The 25,621-nt window shown below is 45.2% G+C and overlaps 1 pseudogene; it reads left to right on the forward strand.

Annotated features, from left to right (window-relative positions):
* The first annotated feature begins 17,216 nt into the window (after positions 1 to 17,216).
* Positions 17,217 to 18,543, forward strand: LOC103747865 (annotated as a pseudogene).
* The last annotated feature ends 7,078 nt before the right edge of the window (positions 18,544 to 25,621 follow it).

Consider the following 25,621-nt stretch of genomic DNA (forward strand, 5'->3'; position numbering starts at 1 on the left):
AGAATAGGAACAAGAAATTAGGAGGTAATTCAAGGTGCTAATTGCTTTCCTTGTTATTGACTTTTTTTTAGATCTTTATATATTCTAGATGTTAAATCTTTGTCAGATGGATAGCTGGGAAAAATTTTCTTCCACTCTGTAGGTTGTCTCTTCATGCAATTGCTTTTGTCTTGGTTTCATATAGTTCCATAAATATGCAAAAAGATGAAAGCGATAACTACTTGATGTAATATTCACACATTGTATGCACATATGAAATTATCATGCAGACCCCCAAAATATGTTAAATTGAAATAATAATATTTAATAAAAATAGATGCAGGAAAAATTGCACAAAAGAATTGTGATGATTTGGGCTGACTTCAAACCAATGGAGGAAACTTAAAGAGGTAGTAATCTATCTTGTTGAAAAACCGGATTGAAAAGCGATAACTTCAAGGGCTTGGTCTGGACAGCAGGTGATCACTGGAATCGTTTAAGGGAGGTCAGTTTTGGTTGTAGTCACTTTGCGCAGCCTGCTGGCTATCAGAGAGGACATGCCAAAGGCTCCTCCTTAGTGGCAAAGTCAGGCCCTAATGGTCACAGAATTCTAAAGAGATAAACCACACCATTTAAGATATCCAGACATGTCCGTTCCAAGTGTAAGGCCAATAGGGAAATAGCATCAAAATTAGTACCCTTCTTCAAAAAAGAAAAAAATTGTGACAATAATGCTAGTCAACAAAACAGTGAGTCAAATAATTCAGTGAGCAAACTTGTGGTTAAAAAGCTAACAGTAGTCACCCATAGGCATTTCATAGTAGTCAACAGCCAGAGATTAAACGATTAAAAAGTATAACCAGAGAACAGAAGGATCATGTTATTACTTTGGGCAATGTCAGAGTAATGCATTTAATAAATGCCTGTGATGTAGGAGGGAAAAGCGAAGAGAGCAATATGCTGTTTCCTCATCTTTCATAACAGAGAGTCACTAGTGTCTAAAATTAAAATCTTGCTTGAAACTTCATTCTGCCTTCTTAATATTGATATTTCTCTTAACTTGCAGGTTATTTTAGGAACTAATATTTCATGTGAAAAAAACATTTATTCAGTGTTCAGAAGCTTGGGGCAATTCCTTGAGTTTCTTACTGTTCTACTTAAAATTCCAGTAAGTAAATTTAAATATATTTTACTTAAAATGCCAAATACACAGCATCACATTTTGATAAATATTTTTCTGTGCTTCAATGTGTCCATCCATCTAAACCTTCTCTATGAATATCTACAAAGAAACTCATCCCAGAAAGCTACATGAGAGTTTGATGATGATTCTTTGGGGGTTAATGTGAATTGAGTAATTTTTTTTTCTCAGTCAAATATTTTCTTTTATAATAAACTATTTTAGGTTGGGCATGGTGGTGCATGCTTTTAATCCAAACACCCCAACACTCAGGAGGCAGAGGCAGGCAGATCACTGCAAGATCATGGCCAGCCTGGGATGGTCCACATAGTGAGTTCCAGGTCAGCTGGGGTTATAGAATGAGACCCTGTCTCAAAAAAATAAATAAATAAAAATATAAAAACCCCAACTAATTCTATGTAAACAAGGAAAAAAATGCTTAATGTTTAAAACTGAGCAGCAAGCACAACCTCAGACTGCTGAGTGAAGAAACAGTGCCATGTCCCTGTCTGGCTCCAGCTTTCCTGGGCATTTACATGTGCTCTGTAGTGAGAAGTCATTGGCTTAGGTCATGAGGAAGTCCTGGGGAACTCAGGGTTTCCAGGCTAATCTCAGTAGCACTGAGATCCAGAGTAGGTCTATCATGTGACCAGGACACAGTATATATAACAGGTGAGGAGAAGCATGGGGGCATTCTCTTGGCTGTTCTAAGTTTACCATAAACAGTCTCAACTTCCTCTCATGAGTTGTGATGTGTGTGAGCCTTTAGAATAGTAAGAAGCTAGAAATCTAGTAAAAACTCTGAAAGCTTCATGACCAAAATTCTTTTGTGATGAGTCTGAAGAATCCGTAAGCCTTATGTTGGGAAGATACTTAGCCGAGCTTCTCACAAAGTCCTATGACAGGGCTGGAGAGATGGTTCCACGGTTAAGAACACTGGCTGCTCTTACAGAGGACCCAGTTTTGGTTCCCAGAATCCACGTGGTGGCTAACAACCATCTGTAACTCCAGTTCCAGGGAATCTGATGCCTTCTTCTGATTTCTGCAGGCATTTTGCAGGACACAGGGGCACTTACATACGTGAAGGCAATACACTCATACACATAAAATAAAAGTAATAAACAAAGACTTGTGAACAACTTTGAGAAATCTCCCAGGAGGCAGGGTCATGGAGGCCTCCATGGAGCTGGTGTTGATCCTGTTCTGATCAGCATTCTTCCTGGCCATTTGATTGAAGAGGTGAACAGCATGCTGATCAAGCCTGAGATGGCCAGAAGCCAGAAGAGACATCAGAGTCCATCTTAAAAAAATCCAGTGGGCTAAAACAATGGGCAGCAGAGCAGCAAGGTCAGCTAAATAAATGTAAAGTGGGAAATGCCTAGCTTGGGACTCAGAACTTTAGTTGATTCATCCCCTTATAAACTAATCACATCCAAAAGTCATTACTTGCAGATCCCCAAACACACTGTCAAGCTCACTGGAGCTTTCTAGAACAGACTGTTTCTTCTGTTTAGATACCCTTCATCTTCTTTACCAAAGTGCATCATCCTCAAGACACAAGTGTTTTCAGCAACTCCAGAAAAGCCGTCTTCCCACCTCTTTTACTCTTCTATGGCGTCTATTGCCATCATCCTAAATCTATCAGTCCTGTATCTATTTGCAACTAAACCCTAAACTCTTTTGCTGTCTGTGTCCCTATCACTGAATATAACACCTGGTACATATGGCTAATGAATACTTAATAAATGAAAGAATGAATGAAGTGCTGGAGCTGCAGGGCCTAGAAACAAAGTGGCCCAACGTCTTTGACCACATCTTCCCCAAATCACAATCTCCCAAAGTTCAGCTGGAACTATATAGTGAGACCCTGTCAAAAAAAACAAAACCTCTCCAACCACGGCTGGCTTCACTGACTTCAGAGCAGTCATATAGGTCCCCACTTGCCTTAAATCTCTGCCATTGCCATCTTGAAACTGTCAATTTTTAAAGACGTTTTCTCGAGTCTTCGTTTCTGAGTTGGGCCTTGCAAATGATGTATTGGATCCTGCTCATTTATGAATACAAAAGAACCCATTTTCCTTTTACCTATAATCATTGAATCATTAGAAGCATTTGATGAATATTGAAAGCCCCAACTTGCAGGCCATCTTTGTCAATTCATTTAACAAATATAGGTCTATATTTTATCTAGTTGTTACCACATAATACCTAGCTCTTTTCCACTTAAAATTTTGTATGTACACACTTGTCCATGCTTCACATAGTTTCCATATTTGTCATTTTTAATATCACTACCATATTTTAGAATGTAAATATATCATGAGTTTTAAGCCAAGCTCCAATGTCTGGGCATTTGGGTTGCTTCCAATTTTTATAAATAGCTTTTGTAAGAGCAACTAAGTACAAATTATTTTTTCTCTCTCTTTTTTCCATTTGGAGTATATTTTCAGAAGTGGAATTATCAGGTCAAAAGGTAAGAATGATTTTATAGCTCTTAAATATTGCTGTATTGTTCTCTTGAAAAACTAGACCAATCTATGGAGCTGAGAACAACATGCACATGTAATGGCTTCTAAAGTAATTAATTGTTTCACTAGTTTAATAGGTGCAAAATGATGATTAAAACTGAAAATACCTTAAATATCCAGTGGTAAGAGAAGACTTTTAAAATGGTTTTTGATTTGTTTATTTTTATTTTATATGTATGTTTTACCTACATGTATGTAAGGGTGTCTGTGCCATACAACGCCAGTGGAGGCCAGAAGAAGGCGTTGGGTCCCCTGAAACTGGAGTTACAGAAGGTTGTTAGCTAACACTTGGAAGCTGGGAACCAAACCTGGGTCCTCTGCAAGAACAGCCAGTGCTCTTAACCACTGAGCCATCTCTCTAGCCCGAGGAACAAGGCTTTTAAAGCATGATAAATCTGTAGACTTTCTTATATGGTCAGTAAAATCAGTCCTTAAAGACACCTAAATCCCTGGTCTAGCTCGTGGTCAATCCGCTCTTCTGGCTCCAGTTACTTTGTGCTCCACAGTGATCTTATGCATGGAACTCCCAATGGGCTGAAGGTCTTTACCCCATATCTGTGCTTCAGAAGCAAACAGAGTAAGATGAGGTCCTGGCACCACATGTCTAAATCGGTGCCCATCTGTGATCCCTAGCCTTTACCTGTGAGCTAGGTGTGATGGTATTATCCTGCAGCCTCATCGTGTTGAGAGAGAAGCACATAACAGAATATAGCAGTCAGGCTTTCTGAGAGCCTCCACGGTAGTTAATGCATGAATTTCTGGAAGTTGGTTGGCTGTGCAATCACTGTTCAACAATGACTTGCACTGTGGAATCTCAACCTTCCTCAGAGAGAAAGAAACGACTGTGACCCCCACTATATCCCCTGAGCTATGAGCCCCCAGGAGATAGGAGGTCAATCTGATGCCATTTGAATTTAATCATTATATTTATTCAGCAAAAGTTGAGAAAACACAATATGTTGTGCACTCTTCCACATGTTTGATGAATTAACCATTTAATCTCTCTAATAATGTGGTGAGGTAAGAATGTCTCCTAGTACAGGTGAGGAAAGAAAGGTTGTGGAAGTTGAGTGACTTGCTTATCTAGATGGCTAGAGATGAACCAGGCACAAGCCCAGGCTGTATACTCTAGCTCAGAGTCCACACACATGTTCTATATACTAGACTGTTTCTAAATGAGGACTCCAGAACCAAGACAGACCCTAGACAGCATCTATGCCAAGCCCTTCACTTTGTGATAAGGAAACTGAGGGCTCAGCAGAGAAGGTGGCCCAATCCAAAGTGTGTAGTGGTTGAGACAGATAGAACGCAGACCCTACTCCTGGGACAGCTCTCCATATCACATCCTACCATGGCACCTCCACTGCCATTGGATCTGTGACTGGGCTGCAAATCTGTTGTGCAGTTTCTATGGAATGACCCTCAAGGCCCCTAGTCCTGCAAACCCAAGCTTGGTAACTGAGCAGTCTCAGTGCTGGTTGGAAAATCAGACTGGACAGGTCAGACCTGGAAAAAAATCAAGCTGAGACAAGCACTTTCTGGAGAAGCACCAAACCCATCCTTTGCTCTGGCTAACAGAGCAGTTTCTTTCAGGTTATTTCTGTCCAGAGGAGTCAAAGGCTGGATGACAGAGGCAGCTAAATCATATTTGTTTTAAAGAATCTAATGCAGAGGGACAGAAGAGGGAGGATTCTCCAAGGCCTGTTCCATCGACACAAGAGAGGCACTTTCCACCAGGACCAGTGCCGGGATGGTCCCTCCCATGCCCCTATCCACCAGTGTTATCAATACCCATCACCAGCCTCCCCACAGCCAGCCCTTCCTGTGTCAGAAACCCACTCCACTCCTTGGAGACCAGTACTATTGCTTTCTCCCTCCCATCTCCCTCTGCTGAGGTGCACCTTCTTTGAGCTCTTGTGGTTATAAATAAATGATGTCTAGATTGATTAGAGGATTGGCTTTCCCTCTAACAACAACCCTGACCTCTCATTTCTGAAATCCTGCTGCCCACTAACATCACTCAAATTTCACTTCACATTGGGACATTAGTGGAAACAGTGCTCACCTGGGAATGCAAGATCACTAAACCTGGAGTCAGGAAATGAGGTTCAAGTCCTGGACCTGCCACAGATTTTGCATCCTTGAGTAAATCAGTCAATTCTCCAAGCTTCAGTTTACTCCAGAAAAGGAGATGGTAGCTGATGACCACTGTTCTTCAGAGAATTTTGAGAGAAGTAAATAAGATCAGTGTGACAATACTGTGAAATGCAATGCCTAATTCAGACACACAGAGCTGTTCCATGCTGCAACTGGCCAGATTGGTGACCTGAAGAAAGCCCTGGTAACTGCTCTGACCTACCTTCACTTTCCACCTTCTCATTAGAGAAGGTCACACCTGTTCTTCTCCCATATCTCCTAACGTTGTTTGGGTTGGGAGATAAAAGTGACAAAGGCATAAAGATAACGTTAAAAAAACAATATAATGTCTCTCCCTTCTGACATTATATAATGGGTGTTTGGGGGCTTGGGGATTTGGAGGGTTTGGGGGTTTGTTTGGGGGTTTTTTGGTTATTTGCTTGCTTTTGAGAAGGGTCTTCCTGTAGCCCCAGCTGGCTTGGAATTCACTATATAGAGAAGGCTGGCCTCAGTCTCAGAGAACCACCTGCCTCTGCCTCCGCAGTGCTGGGATTAAAGGCATGCACCACCATGCCTGGCTTACATACTGTTTTTAAATGACACTTATGGAGAGTTTTAAGTGAAAACTTCAGGACATGAAACTGCGTATATGAAGACCAAAGCACTGAAGAGACTAAAAGGAAAGACACAGTACTCATAGTAGATGTTCGGACCATTGGTGTTCTTACCTGCTGTATAAACGCTCTTTTTTTTCTACCGTTACAATGTATTTGGTGACTAAGAAGGCAGAAGAGGAAATCAAGTTTTCCATTAAGGAGTTTTAGAAAGTTGATGAAAGTCTTGTTCTTGAGTTGTTCAAACAGATACACCACAACAGCCAAATTGCTGTTGTAAAACCTGCTGCATACAGGGTAGAGGGGTGCACTCTGCAGGGAAGGAGGAAAGGAGGTGACTGGACAAACAGCCAGCCCAGGATCTGCAAGGGAACCTACCCTCAGTACAGAGATGCCTAACTATGATGTCATGAGATCAGAAACTCCTACTCATCCCCACCCTACCCCCATCCCTGTTCCATTTTCTAGATCAAAATTCTGAAGTTAAAATAGGGAAAATGACTTATCTGAGTTGCCAGGTATTTTAGTCCCGGCTTCCAACCCCTTTGTGTCTTTTCTGAGGTCTGTGAAGGGTTCAACCCCATCAGCACCATCACTGCTATAGCTGGTGCCTCTCTGTTAATTAACCATTTCACAGTTCCCTGGTCAGCACATCCACTGAGGAAATCAGAATCACTAATTAAGAGTGAGAATCTGCCATACCTTTGTCCAGAAAACAAGGTTGTTGTAGATATAGTAGCTGAGTAATAAAAACCATAGAATTAGAGTTTAAGACACTTCATCTTGCATGCAAGAAGACTGAGCACGGGGATCTTGACTAACTTGCACAGGTTACATAGCTACTTTGTGGGTGTACCAAGTCACAAACCCAGTTCTTCATTCCTCCGTTCAATATTCTTTTCCATTATGTTGTACAGTTCCATCAAAGTGAATGAATGAAAAGTAAGGAAATAAAAAGCTAACAATGCTGTATTTCAATAAATAGTACAGATTAGAATTTCCAAAACAATCAGAACATACATAATAGTCAAAGAAGTAATGTATTAATGTACAAACAATGTAGCCCCAGCTGGCCTGGAACTCACTATGTAGATCAGGCTGGCCTGAAATGCGCCACTATACCCAGCAAAAGTAAATTTTTTTTTATTCCATTCAAACTTAAATGACTAATACATCCTTTTTAAAACACAAAGAAGGACTGGAGAGATTGTTGGTAAAGTGCTTGTCACTCAAGCATGAGAATATTAGTTCAAACCTCCAAAACCAATATAAAAAGCAAAGTGCACTTGTGTGTGCTTATAATCCTGGCATTGAGGAAGTGAAGACGAGGAGATTCTTGGGCTCACTGGCCTGCCAGCCTAGCCTATGAGTGAGCTCCAGGTGGCCGTAAGAGACCCTGACTCAAAAAAACATGGTGGGTATTCCCTGAGGAATGACCCCTAAGACTGACCTCTGACCTCCACACACACACACACACACACACACACACACACACACACACATCACAAATCATGCATGCATGTGCACATGCGCACCCAATAATAGTAATAATAATAATATTTTAGAGCCTATATATCAGTCCATCGGAGTCCATGCACTCAGGCCCTGTTCTTCATATCTTAAGAAAGGGAAAAATAATAACCCACAGAAGAAAATTATTTGCCAAAAGAAGTATTTCCAAATGAAACATAACATCCCAAGCCATAATGAAAAAGTCGACAAATTATAACTAAATAGTTACAAATTAAAACTTCCCTATAGAAAAAATGGTTTTAAATAAAATTACAATACAAATGAAAGGATAGGAAAAAAGGTCTGCAAGCGTGCACAACAAACAGAAGATCAACTGACAGTCTTTATACATTATTTCAAATCACTTATAAAAGGCCAAATATCCAACATAATCAAAATATACAGGAGTTATTTTTAAATTGAGTAAAATAAAACTTAAATGACTAATACGTCGTTTTTAAGATGCTCCACTTCATTATAATCAGAACACACGAACTCACGTCAAAAATGTTTAAAAGTTGGCTGAGTGTGGTGGCACATGCTTTTAGTCCCAGCACTTGGGAGGCAGAAACAGGCAGATCTCTGTGAGATCCAGGCCAGCCTGGTCTACATAGTGTGTTCCAGGCCAATTGGGGCCACAGGGGGACCCTCTCTCTCTCAAAAAAAAAAAAAGTTGGTTAAAAATGGCAATCCATTCATTTTATGGAACACTATAGAGCCATTGTTTTCCAATTAGGGCTAACTTATTTATACAAATACGAAAATGTCTCAAAAAAGGTTTCAAGGAACAATGTACAGCAAGACAAAAATACCATGATCCCATTTAGGCTTAAAAGCTTATTAGCTGTGCTTGTTTATGCACATACACATGTAAATGTGTGGGCAAAGTTCTAAAGGAATGCATATCACACTGGTAACAGCAGTGATCCTCCAGTTAGGAAGTGAGAGTAAGGAGGCAGCTGGGGACCTTTCACCACTTACTTTATTTGAAGTAGAAAATTTTTTTGAATCTTTCATAAAACTGTATTCCTATGCCCTTATATTTTAGAAAGCAACGAAGGTAATTAAAAGATCATTGTAGTGGTTTTTCCCCTAATCCAAGATGATAAGTATTATCTTAAATTTATTTTTACTTACTGAGATAAAAATGAGATAGTTAGCTTTAGAATCATCAGGAAGGCCACTCTGGGCCTTCCTGGTCCTGGTTCCTGCTTAGTCTGTCCTCAGTGTACACTTAGAAGCCAAGGCCCCTGCTGGCAAGGGACATCTTCAGATTCTACGGGCTCTGTGTATGCAACCTCACCTCTACTTCCTCCCCTTCATCGTTCCAGGGTCACTCAAGCTAGAGCCTGTCTCAGGCTCTAACCCTGGCCCTGTCCATGTACATTCCTAACATGCTTCAATAACAGTTGAGGGATAGACACCACTGGTCAAAATTTACTACAGGTATATCAAAAGGTTACAGGTGCAAAAACTTTATAGGGTAATGTTTTCTTTCATCTTGGACCAGGGAAAGTTCTAGACCCCTTCAGTCAGAAAGATAGTTCCAGAACCTATGCAAGAAGGTCCAGGTTGATAAAATTCAAGAAAAGAAACTTTATAAAGTAAGCTGGGGTGACCCCAAAGAGAATGTTTCTCAGAACCCCTAGTCATTTTCTCTCATTCAAGATAAGAGACTTCCCCACACACACAAGATGTTACAAGATATTGAACTCCGAAAGTCACACATTCACCAGAGCATGTAAGTAGGTACGAAAAGCTTATCTACATTTAACCAACAAGAAAACCATTTTCTAAAATGTTATAACACCAAAAATCATCTCAATTCCCCAAAGACATATTAACCAAAGAGTCAGGAATCCATAGGGAAAAGAAATGTGGTCCCCGTTTTTGAGATTTCCAATCATGAAGAAATTTGGGACTCAAAATATATTCCTTGGAGAGGACAATGTCAGGAAAAAATATTTCAGACTGAAAACCAACTGGACAGTATGACTCAGAGATATGAATTTCACCACACTGGGATGTGTGGAGTTCAGAGATAGAGATCAAAAAAGTGGTGGGTACCACTGAACTACAGATAACCATCGTGGGGCTTCATCCTGGGTGTCCCCAAAATAGCAGGTCTATTCAGCCAGGGTCTGCCCACTGCAAACCTCATGTGTTCTTATAATCTTGAATGGACCACTATACCACATTATAAAACCTGTTTCTCAACAGTGAAGAAATCTCAGAGTGCAGATTATACTCAACAAGAGGGGTCAAGATGGGAAAACAGATCATAATGAAAACCAGCTTGACACTCTTTAACTAAAAAATATAATTTTCAATGACCCGTGACACTGGGAAACACCTCCAAAGAGACCAGTTGTCTCCTTTAACCCTTGACTTTAGGAAGCACAGCCCTTCCTCCTTATACCTCAACTGCATCCTTGTATTCTGGGGGATGCTGCTGCTCTCTCTGTGGTCTTCAAGTAACCCACATTCCATGGTGCCATGTCTCCTTCCAAAGCCCTCTTACAGACATCTTCCTGCATTCCTCTTTTTCAGCTTGCAACTTTCGAGCTGATCCTAATGGCCACTTCTTGCAACCTCAATCCGTTTATCAAGTAGTCTGATCTAATTTCTGCATTCTTCATCCCTACCTCTGGGACCGCTCCTAGAATCCACACAACTAGCAGCCCTCCCCACATCCTGGTTTCCCCCACTGATACTGACTTGGCCTGTCACATAATTCTCACTCCCACATAGTTCAAGCAGGGGCCTCAGTCAGGGCTGCCCAGCCATAGGTATCAATGAGTTGATTCATCCCCTTCACTATCAAACAAATTTATGGTTTCCCCTGCTTTGGAGTAAGCCCACCTCTCCTGCCTTTTCAGCCAAGGCCACTGCCCAGACACAGTCTTTACTCTAGATACCAGAGGGAGAAGGAAGTCATTCTCTAATCACAAATTAATTCTGGGGTGTCTAGACAACTCTAGAGACTTACAACATGCCCTGCAATTCTCCCTTCTTCTGCACAACCCTCAACACACACAAAGCTCATGTCTACCACACAGACCTAGCTATTTAGACAGAGGCATTGTGCAGAAAAACAAAGGAAGCCGTGGTATCCAAGGAGGATCTTCCTTCCTCAAACGTAGGTGCCACGGATGCAGAGCTTGTCTGCCTGCCCAGGAAGCACCCCATCCTCTCTGGACCCCACTTTGCCTGCCTACCGAGATCCTCTAGGAAACAAGTGCCTGACAAACAGTAGTCACAGGCCTCCCCACATGCCCCTCCCCAGCCCAGAAAATCCCATTCGAGGCAGACAGGGCTTCTTAACAAACAATTAGCTTGAATTTTTCATTAGCTGTTGCTTCCTTTGCAGTTCCTGCCTCCAGCCCTTTCACATCTCCAAGCTATGTATAGCTGGGGAGGCCCCAGCCAGTCATAGAGGAGAACCCAGCGGATGTGTGGGTTAAAGCTTCCATGAACCCACCTCTGAAGCAGACCCCTAATGAAGCTGATTATAAATTAAATTCACTATCTCCACATAGCCAACATGTGGCCTGCTTTAGACAGGCATTTCCGAGCACACAGCAAAGCTTATCCTGCTGCAAGCACCTTTGCTGTTGCCTGCTGCTAAGGACCATGGTGATGATACAGATGGTGAAAATGTTGAAAACAGGGCAGAAGCCTTGCACTGGTTGGTGCACAATGTTGCCTGCAATGCACATTCACATGCAAACCCTCATCCTGGCCTCCTAGCATCCCTGAGAGGTCAGCGTGGTTTATAGAAGAGTTCACCCAAGAATATGAAACAAGTGAATAGCTGGGGTGGAACTAAGGGTATCTTCCAATCACATTTCCAGGCTGGAATCTCAAAATGAGAAAAAAAATTATTTTCCTTTTCCTTCCTGGGCCCAGATATGGGAAACACTGACTAGATGTATGGGTGGATAGATGTTCAAGTGCTGCTATTCTCAGTACAGGAGATGGCTGAGAGAAGACAGAGAGGAGACAAGAACCCCACATAATATGTACAGACTATGAAAGAGGAGCCCACACATATACCTTACAAGGTTCCCATTCTGGCCTTTGGACAGGAGGTATCTGGGATCTGGTGTTGCCTCTACCACCATGGCCAGGATGTCTACTGAAATCAGAGCTCTCCAAGGTTGACTGCCTTTCCTCGGGGTGGGGGGGAGGGGGGCTTTTTTTAAATTTATTTGTTTTGTGTGTATGAGTATTTTGCCTGCATGTATGTCAGTGTACCATATACATGCAGTGCCAGAGGAGGCCAGAAGACGGTATCAGATTCCCTGGAACTAGAGTTAAGGATGGCTGTTAGCTGCCATGTGGGTACTGGGAACCAAACGTGGGTCCTCTGCAAGAGCAGCCAGTGCTCTTAGACACTAAGCCATCTCTCCAGCCCCTGCTCCCCAAATCTTAAGAGATAACTACCTACTCATAATCCACCTATCAATCTGCCTTATGCTTTAAGTTCATTCCAAGTTACCTCTGGATCCAAGGTAGAAGCAGAAAAAGGCTGCTCATTTTTAGACTGAGCTGGTGGCTCCCTGGCCCCTAGTGAGCACTTAACCTATGACCACCGATAAATGAATGACCTCAAGAAAGAGACCAAGCATGGCTTCTTCCCCCACAACACAGCCTCCTCTTCCACAAGCCTCTACCTTGCCTCATGGGAAGTACCATGCTCTCTTGCTGATCTCTCTCCTTAACTCCTGATTTGAACTTGCCTCAAGCACTTGCTCAAGTTAACCTTTCTCTATCTGCCCTGGACTTCTATGCATCTGTGGACAATGTGTGAACTGGCTCAGAATATGTGTCTGAGTAGACCATAAGCCGGAAAACCAACATAATGGAAACAGCCCTCAACCAAGGTGATAGATAGAGAAGCAAACAAATGAAAGCTCCTCAGGCCGCTGCTCATATGGGCCATTGTGAAATTCCGTCTCGGTTCTCCCCACCTAGTCTTGGTGGAATCCAGTTCCAATGCCCTATAGCAGTGTTCTCCAAAGTGCAGCAAAGTATCTATTCCATGCCATGAACTGCACTGAGTATGTTGTGGGCCTGGCTTCTTCACTACCCTCTGAAGAAGGTATTACTCTCCCACTTTAAAGAAGCACACTCCAAGCTTAGGAAGAACATTGGTCACCAGCCACAATAACCAACAAGCCATGGCCAAGCTGGAAATCGGACCTCTGTCTGTCAAACACCTACTTGATGTGTAGGAGGGTAGGCCTGTCCCAGAGTGGCAGAGTGATCACCAGACTAGCTTGGAGCTGCACACAGCCCTGAAACTGGCAGCCCAGAACTCCATGGCAGAAGTGAAACTAGAAAAAATGCCAGAAGGTGGGAGAAAGCTTAGGTGGACAGGAAGAGTAAATGGATGACGGCATGTGAAACAGAAGGCTAAGGGGCTGAAGGGCTCAGGGACCAGGTCTCCAAGAGCCTCGAAGGGTGAAGGCTCAGGAGTGGGAGGTCAGATTTCCATTTTCAAAAGACTTCATAGCTTGTGCGTGGTCACAGGGTGGCTGGACCAATAATCCAGGGGGGAAAGTGGTCAAGGGCTGAACCAGGTCAGGTGACATGGAGAGGGGAAGTTGAAGAGATGTGCCTAAAATGTGGGAAATGAGAAAGGGGAAGAGCTGAAAACCTCCAGAACTGCTCTCAGTTGGCTGCCACCTTGCCTCCCCTCCTCAGGACCAGCAGTCCAGGTGGCTGTTCTGCAGAGGGTGTAGCCCTGCACCTGAATAGCCACCAGAGACTACAAGTCCAGCCTGTCAGTAGCCCTGGACAAGCCACAACTATCCAAGCTGGGCCTGAGCTCCTTTTACCCAGGACATGGTCAGGAGCCCTGGGAAAGAGAAGGCTACCTGAATGCTTGTCTCGAAGTCTCTGCTGGGCATCTCTGCCCACTGAAACCTGTGAAATATTTACAGCCAGCCAAGCAGGGGAAGCAAGGGGAGCTGGGGCATGAATTATTGACAGCTTCACTTTCATCCTGGCCCAGGCTGCTTGGCCAAGCAGAGACCCAGGGGAGCCTCAAGGCAATCTATGGGCATTAAGCAGTGTTCTTGAGGAAGCTGGAGGTAAAGGCTCCTGACTGTCAGAGCTGAAGATGACCTGAGCCTTGCACCCCCTCACCTTTTGGGGTGCCCTGTATTAGTGAGATCAAAGTAATTTGTAAAGACCCCAGCTACACGAAGCCACCTTTGCCAAGCCCAACCAAGCTGCCCCTTTTCTTTCCCTGGCTGCTTCCCAATGGCCCAAAGAGTTGGCAACTGGAACGTCACTAAGTTCCTGCAAGCTGCTCAGTGGCCTGTCATTACAGAGGCCAGCTGCCTTCACTGAGCTCATTCAAGACATCTGTCTCCAGTTCTACAGAATACGGGAGCCAGTGCCTGGCCCCTAGACCAATCCCGAAGGATCTTTGCTCACACCCTGTCCTTCCTGGGCCAAATGCAGAGGATGCTGAGCCTTCCCCCAAAACCTACAACACCTTCCAGGAAAAGGGCCATATCTCCCTCCTCACCCAGCCTCACCAGCTCCCACCCAGGAGAGAAGAGCTGGGCGGCAGTGCAGAGGAGCAAATTGAGAGAAGAGTCAGAGGACTCTGGTCAGAGTCATAGCACTACTAGCCAACCTTGACCTGGAGCCTCAGTTTCCTTGTCTGGAAGTGGAAGACATTTGTAGGAGGAGTGTACACAGAGCTATTATCATTACAACCCAGCTCTCCTCAGCCACTGCTGAAGCTGGAGCAGCAACTTTCTCAGAAACTGACAACTCAACAGCCAAGGTGGCACCAGCCATTGACTGGACCCCAAGAGCAGAAGCTTTTTATATTTTCATATTTGTCCTTCCAGGACATGTGGTATTGGAGATTCACTCTCTCCCCTCTGCCTCCCAACCTACTATCCTTGATAGCCCAGTCCTGAGGTAAAGGAAGGAACCAAGACAGGAAGGGAGGGTTGGGTAGGTCTTGAGCCCATTCTAGACCTGACACAAGCTGATAGCCACCCTGCCTGACCCACAGCCTCCTGGGGTTCTGACCTGAGGCTTCAGAGAGAATTCACAGAAAGGAGCAGAAGAAGAAGGACAGAATTCTCCCTACCCCTTTCCTGAAAGCCTATCTCCTCTAGTCCTGTGGTCTGACCTCCTGCTGCGGGAGGGAGCCAGCCCCACAGGCAGAGGGTGTTACTACCTCCCACTTGCTCACCACCTCCCTCCCTCCCCAAGCTCATGGCACTCTGTACCTTTCAAAGTTATCAATTTCAGGGCCTTCCAAAGAAGAGAGGGAAGGCTTAGGGGGCTGAGGCTGTGGAGAGGGACACGACTGAGGACAAATCACTGTACACGTGGATTAAAATGGTCCTTTTGGAGGCTGAAAAGATCTGCTCTTACAGAGGACCTGGTTTGGTTCCCAGCAACTACATGATGGCTAACATCTATCAGTAACTCCAGTTCAGGGGATCCGACACCCTCTACTGACTGCCACAAACATTGCTTACATGAGTGTGTTTATATGCAGGAAAAAACACTCACACACATAAAAATTTTAAAAGTAAAAATCATTTTTAAAAATATTTTAATCGTTTTGGCTAATTTCAGTATTTCTTAAAGGGAGCAGTACCACTTGGAGTGGGAGACTTGGTTGTATATAACTATCCTTTGTCAGAGGGCACCAGAATACGTGTCCATCCTGGGCACTGGGCCTTTTTAAAGCACTGCCATCTCATAGTAGTATTACAGTCCCTACATGTCCTGTGGTTTCCAGGGAGACAGAACCGCCCCATCCAGACCCACTGGCAAAGGGTCTCCAGAGCAAAAGCAATCCTTTCTATCTCCTGACCAACACCCACTGCTTTGACACTTAGAGCTCATTGTAACAGAGCCTCCCTGCCACAGTTTAAATATGGCCCAGGTGCTGAAAATTTGGTCAGGGAGGTTCTAGAAACTTCAGGAGGTAAGCTTTCATTGGAGGAAGTAGGTCACAGGGGATATGGTTCTGAGATTATACCTGCTCCCAGTTCCCTCCTTGGTCCCTGATTTTTGTCTACCAGAGATAAACATCCCCTTCCTCCATAGTCTCCCACCATCATGATGCTCTGACTCATAGTAGGCACAGAAACATGGGGCCAAAGGACAGTGGAATGAACTTCCTGAAACCATGAGCCAAAATAAAATTTTCCTCCTTTAAATTGTTTATATCAGGAATTTCATCGCAGTGAAGAGAAAAGCAACTAATGTAGTCCCCTACCAACTCCGCTGACAGATCCAGATGTCTCTCTTGTGACTATCAACAAACTCTCTCTGCCAATCAGTCAGACTGACTGCCTGTCTACTCCACTAACAGAAAACTGCAAGTTCACTCTACAGTGAACATAAAACCTAGGACAGACTTGCATCCAGCTCACTGGGGTCAGGCCCTCCATGGCCTCTTCTAGGGTGATTGTCCCTGACTTTGATTCCTTCCTTGGTGAACAGGAACCATTGTCTCTGGCTCCATGTCCCCAGTAAAGCCCATCTCTCGCTGACTCAGCATGAGGCATTTGTCATGACCTCGGGGATATGTCAGAGTAAGTAATGGCCAGAGCACCTTCCCTGAAGGTACATTCCCTGTAGGTTGGGACCTATAGAAGCAGCAGTCCCCTACTGTCATCTGAGCAAGACTGCAGGGGCTACAGGGGCTCTGTTCAGATTTCCCTTTCCCAATTCACATCTGAGTAGTTTATCTGTGAAATATTAAGTCCTGTCCTGCTCACACTTCATCCTGCCCTCTTTGCAAACCCTAGCCTTCTTCCATACAGGATACCATCCATTCATCCATCTACCCATCTTCCAATACCCATCTGTCTGCCCAACCCGCCATCCACTTGTGTCAATGCATTTAGTCAATATTTAGTAATTATTGGACAAGATGCCACCTTAAGCCATTGTTAGGGAATCACTCCCAAATAGCCCTGATTAAAAATGCTTAAAATTGGACTTTAAAAAAACTGAATCCCCAGAAGTATAATGCTTCCATTTATTCTATTTATCTTTACTGAGCACCCACTATGTGTCAGGCTCTGTGCTGGAAGCCATGGATATGAAGATAAAGGAGACATCTGCTTACCAAAGGCAAATAATCAAGTCATTCAAGAAAAGCGTGATACAGCAGGTTCTCTTATATAAACAACTTCCCTCCTCTTCACCTCCACCATCACCTTGGCAGCCATGAACAAGCAACCATGTGTGAGTACATCTCCATTCCACATTGGTCAGGCTGGCGCTTAGATCAGCAATGCCTGCTGGGAGCTCTACTGCCTAGAACATGGCATCCAGCCTAATGGCCAGATGCCAAGTGACAAGACCATTGGGGGAAGAGATGACTCCTTCAGCACCTTCTTCAGTGAGACAAGTGTTAGCAAGCATGGTTCCCAGGGCAGTGTTTGTAGACCTGGAACCCACCATTGTTGATGAAGTTCGCACTGGTACCTACTGCCAGCTCTTCCACCCTGAGCAACTCATCACAGGCAAGGAAGATGCTGCCAATAACTATGCCCGTGAGTACTATACCATTGGCAATGAAATCATTGACCTTGTCTTGGAATGAATTCACAAGCTGGCTGACCAGGGTATAGGGCTTTGGGGCTTCTTGGTTTTCCAAAGCTTTGGTGGGGGAACTGGCTCTGGGCTTACTTCCCTGCTGATGGAATAGCTCTCTGTTGATTACAGAAACGAAGTTCAAGCTGGAGTTCTCCGTTTACCCAGGCCCCCAGATTTCCACCGCTGTTGTTGAGCCCTACAATTCCATCTTCACCATTCACACCACCCTGGAGCACTCTGTTTGTGCCTTCATGGTAGACAATGAGGCCATCTATGACCTCGGTCGTAGAAACCTCGATATTGAGTACCCAACCTACAGTAACCTAAATAGGTTTACTATTTAGTAAACCTATTGATAGGTCAAATTGTGTCTTCCATCATGGCTTCCCTAAGATTTGATGGAGCCCTGAATTCTAGACCAACCTGGTGCCCTACCCCCACATTCACTTCCCTCTGGCCACATATGTCCCTGTCATCTCTACTGACAAAGCCTACCACGAGCAGCTTTCTCTAGTAGAGATCACTAATGCCTGCTTTGAGCTACCCAACCAGATGGCGAAATTGACCCTCCCCATGTTAAATACATGGCTTGCTGCCTATTGTACCATGGTGATATGGTTCCCAAAAATGTCAATGCTGCCATTACCACCATGAAGACCAAGTATACCATCCAGTTTGTGGATTGGTGCCCCACTGACTTCAAGGTCTGTATCAATTATCAGTCTCCCATTGTGGTACTTGGTGGAGACCTGGCCAAGGTACAGCAAGCTGTGTGCATGCTGAACAACACCACAGTCATTGCTGAGGCCTGGACCCATCTAGACCACAAGTTTGAGCTGATGTATGCCAGCTGATATGCACTGGTATGTGGGTGAGGGCATGGAGGAAGGGGAGTTCTGAGGCCCGTGAGGACATGGCTGTCCTAGAGAAGGATTACAAGGAGGTTGGTGTGGATTCTGTTGAAGGAGAGGGTGAGGGAGAAGGAGAAAAATACTGAAGTTAAAATGTCACAAAGGTGTTGCTTTTACAGGGAAGCATATTCTGTTCCAACCTTGAAAGTAATGGTCTGATCAGGTAACTTGTATGTGGCAGTGTACACACTCATGCAGTTACTGACCTGTTATTTAAGCATGAATGCTAAACTGGGCATCTTTAATCCCAGCACTTGGGAGGCAGAGGCAGGCAGATCTTTGTGAGTTCAAGGCCAGCCTGGTCTACATAGCGAGCTCCAGGCCAGCTGAGGCTACAGGGAGACCCTGTCTCAAAAAGACAAAAAAAAATGTTTTGTCATAGACCCAAATTGTTCATTTCTCTGGGTTTTAAATAAAATATTCCCTGACTTTTTTTAAAAAAAAAAAAGAAAAGAACAGGATGGTTCAATTTAAAGAGGGTGATGAGCAATGTGTCAAAGAATGGAGAAACCACAATAACCAGCTCTGATGTGGAACTCAGCAGGTGTCTGGCACTGTTCTCAGCACTGTTTGTACATTAAATTCATTTACTTAGCAGAGGGGCACCTATTTAAGGATCCAAGACAAACAAGAGCAAAAGAGGCAGAAGGGCAACCTCGCCACGGGTATGTTGATCACAGGAACCCACAAAGAAAACAATGGATGGTGGCCAAAATAGGAGGCTGAGGAAGAGGACAAAGGTCACCTTCATCCTTTCTTCATATTCAGCCACTACTGTGAGAGACAGAGTACCATACTCGAGGAGCTTATCACTCAGTCTTGGTTGGGTGACAGAGGCTTGGCTCACATCAGCCTCCTGAGGGTCTGGAAAATCCTCTGGATGATTTTGAAACCATCTGAGGATTATTGCACTAAATTGTCTTGAAATTCACTTCTCCCTCTAATATCCTATTAACAGATAGGAGAGAAAAAGCCCAAATATTCCTGCCCTAGAAGTATCCAAGAGGCTAGCATTGGTCACAGAGACTGGTCAAGAGGCCAGCGTTAGTCATAGAGACTGATCAGGTCAGTGGACACTATGAAAGCCATCCAGGTGATCAACCTGGTATCCCTCCAGGATAAACACCTCATGCCCACAGCTAATGGGAGTATTGGCTGCTGACAGCTCACAGCTACAACACTCTACAAGCAAGTAGGTTGCAATTCTTCCCTAAAGAAACACTCCCATCCAATGACTGACTCATGAACAAACATAACACCTTTGCTTCCAAACCTCATATAGGAACCTCTCAGAAGAGTCATTCTCCTCCAAACTCCCAATGGGATGAGCTGGGACCCAAAGTGGAGCTCAGAACAACATTCCATCCCCCAGAACCCTGCTTTGATGATACCAAGCACCCTACCCAGTAAACATCCTGCATGCAAATCTTTGTCTCAGGAAATTGACAAGTGGTGATGGGCCACACTAAGCTAGGCCTTTGATGGTGCTGCCTGGACTAACCTACCCTGTCAGAGTCGCCCCTCCCAATTAATTCTAGTTCCTACTTGACAGCACCAATGAGGAGATTCACTTGCCATTCCTTACACAATACTCTTTTAGTACCTTTGCATACCAGACAGAAGCCACTGTCAAATCTCTCCTACCTGCAACTGATTGTAAATTTAATTATCCTGGCCTTTGACTCCCTCACTGCCACCATGGCCCTCCATCCTTTCCTCTGCACCTCTTTTGATAAGAACCTGCTTTTTCTTCCAGAAGTCTTCCTAGCCTAGTAGCTCCTAAATTTGAAGAACCCAGTATCTAGAGCTTTTGAACTTTCAGGCTGTTGTTAGTTTGAAAGCATTGTGTGGGTTTACAGATGGATATTTAAGCCATGCTTGTGGGTTTCTTCGAAGTCTATATTTGTATGTTTCTGCCCTCGGGAACATGTGTTCTGCTTCTCCAATAAAGTGGGTGAGGGTGGAGATTCTCCAAGGTCAAAATCTCCCTTCATCTGTCTCCTCCATGCCCTCTGCTTGGCAATCCACAACAGTGGCAAGTGCAGAATCTATGACAGCTCAATAGCTGGACAGAGCTCAAGCCTCTACTTCTAGTCCTATATTTCCATCAAAGACCTGGGAGCACAGTTCCTCTAGAACCTCTGGGGAGTAGGCAAATAGCTACCATCATCTCCACTTAGGGCTGAGGTTGTAGCTCAACGGTAGACACTTGTCCAACATGTGCAAGGCTCTGGGTTCAATCCCTAGCACTGTAGCCTATGTATGTGTGTGTGTGCATTCTGTGAATGAAGAACCTACTATCAAAGAGAAGAGCTTTGCCCAAGGACAACCTAGGCCTGGGTACTCCTAGTCCATAGCTCCTCCTGTCACATCCTGCAGAGAGACCTTGCTATGCGTGATGCTGAGAACTCAGGAATCTGGTCTGCAGTCAAACAGCATGCTCCTGCTGGCTGAGGCATGAAACATGGCCCTCACCCACCCAGGGGACTAGATAACACTGGCAGGTACTTGTGGGGGCATCCCAGCTGCCCTTCTTTTCCCAGATGGCCATGTACAAAGAACTCTTTCAATAGATGTAGTCACCAGGGAGGCCTGGGGAGCCATAGCCACAGGAACGACCTTCAGAGTCCTCCAAAGATACTACCAAAGGCTAGGCCACCTGTAGAAAATGGGGTTGTGACCAAACACACAAGGCTTCATTGCACCATTCAGCAAAGGCTTGTGTCCCACCTGACCTCACTTAGGCCTCAGGGAGGACACCAAGAGCCCATAGCATAGTTAGAAGTGACACCCTGGAGCGTCACTAAACTAGGACAAGATGTGAGAGAATGTTCCATGAGGACCGTGCTCTGGGATGAGGTCTGACGGTGTGTGCACATTTGGCACTAGCTGATGGAAGAGCTAACGCCCCATTTCCATTGCAGCTAGGTGCATCGAAGGCTCGAGGGTCAGCTCTGAGCATGACTGAAGAAGCCCCCTCATCTTCATTTGGTGGATTCTGGAACTGGAGAGACATTGGCATTTAACAGGTCCAGCTCTGACCCTGTGTCAGATCTGACAACCCCCTGAGGCAGAGACCATCACCAGCCCTTTGCACCAGAGCATAAACAGGGAGGTAGAGAAGAGGGGCTAACTTGCCCAGATGCTTAGTTAAAAGGAAAAGGTCTCGGTTCAAACTCAGGCTGTCTTCGTGTTTAGCATCCGTGCTGCAAGGCTGCCTGTGCTCTGGGTATTCTTGACCTAAACACAATCTGTAAACCACTCGCTTGACCCTCTACATACAGGCTGCCAGTGAAGTCCGAAGCTGGAAGGGGAAGCGGCAGCCGCCAGGGCAGAGCTGGGTGTCCTCGCCGGTGTGGTGGTGGGAGCGCGGGTGTAACGTGTAGCTCCGCGCACCGCCCGGCGCCTTCCACTACGCCGCTGCCGCCCACTGGACCCGGGCCTCCCCCTGTTACACGACTGGATCTATAACAACCTCTGGGAGGCGACTGGGCGAGGATGCGGGGGCGGTCACGGAGCAGCCGGCTCCGCATGCAGCATTTGTACCCATGCAGTGACCTCTGCTGGTCTAGCTGGCCCTGTGCAGCAGGGAAGGGCCTGGCTATGACAGCCCTGAAAGGCCCGCCCTCCTGGAACCCCAGGGTTGGTGGTGTTTTGAGGACAGGGACCTGGGAACTTTGTCCTCAACTGAGCCTGTCGGGTTTTCCTCCACAGAGTAGAGGGAAAGCAGAGCTGGATGTGCTACACCGGCTGAGGAAAGAGGCAGAATTCTGTCTGCCCACACTGCCCACCCAAGGCTCTGTGCGCACCATTTGCTCTCTCTACAACAGGATCCTCAGAACTGAGTCATTTAAGGACTCAATGTAGTGAGGTAGTCTTCAGTCTCAAAGCTGGGATTAGGATCCCTCCTGCACCAACACATACAAAGACCTCAGGTATCTGCACTGGATTGCTCATTTCCCTGTTCATCAGGGTGTCCAAGGGACATCTCAGCCAGGTCCCCACTGAGGCCAACCTACCTTCTGTGGGAACTGGAGTAGATTAAGTCCCCTCTCTAGGTGTCGCTGTCTCCATGTGCTAAAGGTAGGACCAGTGGGTGGTTCAGATACTAGGCTGTCTAAAACATCTACTGATCCCTTCCTTTATGCAGTGTCCTGGCCTCCACCTCCCAGGATTCCTACTCAGAGAAGCATTGGGGAGCCTGGAATCTGCGTTTTTAATATGTTTTTATTGAGTCCAAAATTTCATACACTGTATTTTGACCACGTTCAGACCCCCTTCCCCTCTCCAGCTTCCCCCAACTAACCCCCATTTCATGTCCCCCATCATCTATCCTTTTAGCAATTTACTTAATTATTTTTTGTTTAAAGGCCTATCAATTCCAATCTGTACCTCCCAGGTGCTCCTGGGTGTGGTCTGGTCAACCTACTATCACACCAGTAAGGAAAACTGACTCTTCCTCTCCCAATATCCATCAGTTGCCAATAGATTCTCAGCTAGGGCTAGGGCTTCCTACCCACCTCCCCCACCTAAAATCTGCATCTTTTTATCCCTTCTCCAATGTAGCCCATGGTCCAACAGGATTTAGGAATGGTGTGCCCACTCAAAGACCCACTAAACTTGGGTCTGTTGAAGAAAAAGCCTGGGCTGACAGCTGAGCTGGAAAGGGGGTGCTCTACCTAGGAGCAGACCTCCTTCCTTTGAAGACAGCTCAAAGAGATTTCTCCTGTCTTTACTTTCACTTGACAGATACTCTTAGTTACTTTCCCAAAATTCACTCCCCTTGTGGTCTTCAGTGGAAGAGCCTGGTTCTGTCAAATTTATCCCTCAATCAGAGAAGCTGACTTAATCCTTAGTCATACCAGTTATTAACACAAGAATCATGACGTGAATTGGTTTGGGCCAAGGAAATGTGGAAAAGTTGGAAAGGACAGTGAAAAAGATTACCTTAAAAGAGAGGCAGAAACTATATCCCCCTTTCCATCCCTTGACTACGAGGAGATAGCCTGAAGGACAAAACTCCCTAAGCAAAATAGAAAGCTGGAAAGAACTTGACTCTTTCATTATGCTGTGAAGCTGCTAAATTAGCCAAACTTGGAGCATCTTTTCCTCTAGGCTGGGTTTTGTGTTGCATCTTCACTGCTGTACTCGGCTCCAGAAACCTTTGCACAGCGAGTTACAGGCATGTTTCCTGAAGGTGGAAGTCTCCATCCTTCATTCAATCCTTGTTCCCAAGGACTGTCAATTTTATCTCTTAAATAATTCTTGCTTTCCTTCACCTTTCTGTATCTGCCACCATGTCAGTGGGAGACATTGCGTTTACCTCTTCCCTCATCTCTACTTGCTCCCTTCCTTCTCCTGTACCATTGTCTACTCTACAGAGTGCTGATCATGTCACTCTCCCATTTCAGATCCTTAAACATCTTCCTGTTTCTTCTAGGACAAGACTCATATCCTTCCTATCTGGTCCTATACCTTCTGCCTCGTCCCCACCTCTTCTGTCTCCCTCCCTCCATGTATTATTCCCCTCGCTCGCTCTGCCCTCCAGCTTTTCTGGCCTCCTTAGCACTTTCTGAGCTCCACTCCTAACAAATCCTCTTTGCCTGGATTTCTCTCCCTTAGTCCCTTCACCTGTCTGACCTTCCTTGCCCTCCTCATTCTTCCCAAATATCACCTCTCAGGAAAGAAATGGTGGGTGGCTCTAGACCAGGCCCTGCTTTCCCTGAGAAGCGTTCTCTCATCCTGCTGAGCTTTGCCTTCAAAACATCCATCAAAGTCTGAAATTACTGATCTGTAAGACTATTTGGCCAAATCCTGTCTCCCTAACTAGAATATGGACATTATAGGTCAAGGACTCTTTTTCTTGCCCATCATTTAACCCTGCATCTCTCAGGGTGCCCAGCACAAAGTAAATCTCAATCCATCAATGTCAAGTAAATGAATAAACACATACTTCCTTGGGCAGGAGGAGAGAAGGGAGATAGGTTCTTACTATGTAGCCTAGGCCCGCTTGGAACTGGAAAGATGTATCCCAAGCTGGCCTGGAACTCCTCCTGCCTCAGTCTGAGTGCTAGGTTTACCACATTTGAATCATTTTCCTAAACTCCTCCTCCAGAGTCTTGGGCAAGTAGACTTGTCTCCAGAGCAATGCTTTTCTGTGCCATCAGAGAGTGGCAATGCCAGGTGAGACTCGGGGAGCTTTCACACAAGCAGAAGACAGAATCCCTGTGTGTTCCTAGGAGTGACTCAGAGTTAATCAGGGCATAGGCCCTGCCCTCACAGAGCTCCTGTCTAGTTGATTTACCCAGTGTTTTTCTCTCTCTCACCATTACCCCACCCCCAACCTGACCCAGTTCTCCATCTGTTCTCTGAGCACTAACAACAAGACAACAATGACAGCAGAATATCATGGGGCCCTGTCCCTCCTTAGGGCATGTGGGACCTTCCTAGAGCTTTGGTCTATGAGGACAAAAAAGCATCTAGTCAGTGCTAACTAGAGGCTGGAATAGAAGGCTCTGGTCTTTCTCACCTGTCAGCCAAAGCAAGGAAGGATCATAGAAAGTTCCAATGTATAGTGGGTGCCTCATAATTGTTCAGTTTCCTCGGGGCAATCTTCTCCCTCAGAAGCAGATGCTTTCCGACGGATGATAGGGAGAAACTCAAGCTCCATCTCAGAAAATAAAAAAGAGTATGGATTGTCCTCAGCTCCCATCCTTAGGACGTGCTGGCATTTTTCTAAGGAGATCAAGCTCCCTGGCCAAGGTGGAACAGCCAGAAACCCTCTGCTGAGGTCAGGACTGACAGGGAGCCCAGGGAGCAGCTGAAGACAGATGTGGTGACAGCTGGCCTCATCCCAGGCTCCAGAAAGGAGTTGAAGGCACAGAGCTGAGAGAGGTGTCTTTAGATCTCTTCCAACAGTAGAGCACGTTTTTCCAACTGTGCACAAGTTTCCCAGGCTAAGCAGGTACCACAGGCTAAGCTTCCAGGGCCACCAGCACCCTTCTTTGTCTACTCCTTTACCTCAGATGTCCCAGGGAAGGCACCCATCATCAGAAATGCTTCCTACATACTGGCAGATACCAAAGTCTGGAACCACAGCTCTTCTTCCTGAGCTCAGGTAGCCAATTTCCTTCCCTCCTCATCCCTTCTCTACCCTCCTCTCTC

The sequence above is a fragment of the Nannospalax galili genome, unplaced genomic scaffold (assembly GCF_000622305.1).
Source record: "Nannospalax galili isolate Female #2095 unplaced genomic scaffold, S.galili_v1.0 scaffold5, whole genome shotgun sequence".
Lineage (NCBI taxonomy): Eukaryota > Metazoa > Chordata > Mammalia > Rodentia > Spalacidae > Nannospalax > Nannospalax galili.